Source organism: Hevea brasiliensis, chromosome 17 (genome assembly GCF_030052815.1).
Source record: "Hevea brasiliensis isolate MT/VB/25A 57/8 chromosome 17, ASM3005281v1, whole genome shotgun sequence".
Classification (NCBI taxonomy): Eukaryota; Viridiplantae; Streptophyta; class Magnoliopsida; order Malpighiales; family Euphorbiaceae; genus Hevea; species Hevea brasiliensis.
The window spans coordinates 39455089-39458576 of record NC_079509.1 but is presented as its reverse complement, the minus strand read 5'-3'; positions in this window follow the sequence as shown (position 1 = coordinate 39458576).

Here is a 3488-nt window from a genome sequence, read left to right as displayed (position 1 = left end):
AACACTTTGTCGCCAACAGCTTATTCTATTTCTTTTCTTTTTAGGTCAAGATACGATTGTCATAGAGGCAATCTTCAGATCGCTTTGATTAACCTTACTTTCTTCTCACTGCTTCACTAGGTTTGGCCCTACCGCTTATCTTCGCCCAATTCAGTCCAACACACCGATTCTACATTTCCTCCCATACAATGCTTCATACGGCCATTTGGATGCTAGTTTGATAGCTATTGTTATATGCAAATTTCGCCATGGGAGGTATCTATCCTAACTTCCTCAAACTCGATGACATAACTCCTCAGCATATCCTCAAGGACCTAACATATATTTCATGTTATTATTATCATTTCAGTTCAATATTTGTATTAATTCAATTGGTTTCAATGTTTACATGGATTACTCTTTCTGATTGCCCATCTGTCTGAGGATGGAAAGCTGTGCTAAAGTGGAGTTGTGTACCCAAGGATTCATGCAACTTCTTCTAAAATTTAGACGTAAACCTTGGGTTTTGATCAGATATGATGGAAAGTGGAATTTCATGCAGTCTAACTATCTCACTGATATACAATTCTGCTAACTTCTCCAAAGGAGTAGTCACCCTAATCGGCAACAGCAGTCGATTTCACAATCTATCTACTATCACCCATATTGCATCATGCTTCTTCTGGGTGAGAGGTAGGCCACTTACAAAATCCATGGTGACCCGATCCCATTTCCATTCAGGTATGTGTATGGGCTATAGCAAACCCGATGGAACTTGATTTTCTGCCTTGACTTGCTGACATGTCAAGCATTTAGTCGCATAGTCAGCTATGTCCTTCTTCATACTAGGCCACCAATAATGAAGCTTCAGGTCATGATACATTTTTATACTTCCTGGGTGCATAGCATAAACACTGGTGTGTGTTTCTTTTAGAATACTGGCTTTCAATTCCCCATCATCTGGTATGCACACTCTTTCTTTATAGTACAGATACCTATCTATTTTCACCTCATAGTCAGTTGCCTTCCCTTCTGAGATTTTACTCATAATAGCCTCATCTACCTTCTTCCCATCTAAAATTTGCTATAGCAGGTTTGACCTCACTTGCAACTCAGCCAAAATAGCTGCATCTCGAGCCAAGGATAGATGGGCATTCAATGGTCTCAAAGCTGTGATGGATTTTCTGCTCAAAGCATCAGCAACTACATTTGCCTTCCTAGGATGGTAGTCAATCACACAATCATAGTCCTTCAGGAACTCAATCCATCGCCTCTGTCTAATCTTAAGCTCCTTCTGGGTTGGCAAATATTTTAGACTTTTGTGGTATGTGTAAATGTAGCACTTTTCACCATACAAGTGGTGCCTCCATATCTTCAGTGCGAAGATAATTGCTGTAAGTTCTACATCATGGGTCGGGTAGTTCTGTTCATGTGGCCTCAGCTGCCTAGAAGCATAGGCGACCACTTTCCCCTCTTGCATCAATACACACCTTAACCCATTATGCGAGGCATCACTGTAGACCACAAAGTCCTTTCCCGACACTTGCTATGTTAACACTGGTGCCTCTGTCAACATAGCCTTCAACTTCCCAAAACTGGCCTGACACTTACCATTCCAGTCAAATCTGACATTCTTGTGTAACAACTTGGTTATTGGGGCAGCTATTAAAGAAAATCCCTTCACAAATCTTCTGTAATACCCAACTAGCCCTAAGAAACTTCTGACCTCAGTTGTATTTCTGGAAGGCTTCCATTCCATCACTGCTTCTATTTTCTTGGGATCCACTCTAATCCCATCAGCTGACACTTTGTGTCCAAGTAATGCAATCTCACTCAACCAGAAATTACACTTGGACAACTTAGTATATAGCTTCTTTTCTCTCAGAGTTTGCAGAACAATCCTTAAATGCTCATCATGTTCTTCCCTGGTAATGGAATACACCAAAATATCATCAATAAAGACCATTACGAACCAATCTAGGTATGGATGGAAGATACGGTTCATAAGGTCTATGAATGCTGCTGGTGCATTTGTTAGGCCAAAGGGCATCACCATGAACTCATAATGCCCATACCGGGTTCTGAATGTAGTCTTTGGCACATCTGCATCCTTCACCCTCAACTGATGATACCCTGATCTGAGATCAATTTTAGAAAATAATCCTGCTGCCTTCAACTGATCAAACAGATCATCAATTCTAGGCAACGAATATTTGTTCTTCATGCCACTTTATTCAACCGCCAGAATCGATGCATAACCTCAAAGTCCCATCCTTTTCTTTACAAACAAAGACTAGAGCTCCCCATGGTGACACGTGGGGGTATGAAGCCCTTATCCAAGAACTCCCGCAATCGGATTTTCACTACTTTAACTTTGTTGGTGCCATCCTATAAGGAGTAATAGAGATTGGTGCTATATCCTATAAAGATCTCAATAGCAAATTCGACTTCCCTTTCAGGTGGCAAGCCAGGCAATTCTTCAGGGAACACATATGGGAAGTCTCTTACTGTGGGTATGTCACACAAATTTTGCTTAGCTTGCCTAGTATCCACCACATGTGCTAGGTAGGCTTCACAGCATTTTCTCATCGCTTTTCTTGCAACCGTGGTTGAGATGACATTGACAAGAAATCACATTTCCTATAATCGTGATCTCATTACCCTCGTGAGTTTTCAAGGAAATTCTCTTCAATTTATAATCAACCATTGCTCGATGACGTGACACCACCCATTCCCAAAATCACGCCAAACTCATGAAAAGGCAATTTAATCAGTTCGCTAAGAATTCATACCCCAATCCTTAACGCAATCTTTGTACACCTTGTTCACCACCACACTGTGGCCCAATGGATTAGTGACCAGAATGTCTTTGTCACTCTCCCCTACTAGTATTCCCCTTTCTACGGATAGGTTGATGCAGATGTATGAATGAGTGGATCCTGGATCCAAAGAATGCATGCACAGATGTATTGTAGAAGGAGAACGAGCCCCGATAACATCCGGCATCTTGCTCCTCCCGAGCTCTCATAGCATAAGCTTTGGCAAGTGCTCTAGCCTCCGCCTCTCTACTGGCTCAAATGCGTCTCTCGTGATGGACAAGCCGCTCAGATTTACTGCACTTCCTACCCTTTGAGGTGCAAAGGTGTCTATCTACTTGTGCTAGAGCACTGTGGGCGCTTCTACATGGACAGCTTCTTAATCGATGCTGCTGATCCACACCTTAGGCAGTGTGCACCCGCCACTCTCCAAAATCCCCTTATGCCACTTCAGTGCAGTGTGGACAAGTAGAAGATGTTGGGCTGGTCCTCGAACACTGCATCGAGAGCCGCCTACCAATGGTGTGGACTGACCTCTCCTTGGTGTGAACTGTGACCTGGGCCCTTGGGACTGACCCTGACCTTTAGGTTGACCTGAACTCTGAGTAGGTCAACTTTTAAACTTCTTCCTGCATAGGAGATGAGTTAGACCGACTGACCCCTATTCTCGCTCTCTCTCTTCGGTCCGCTTCA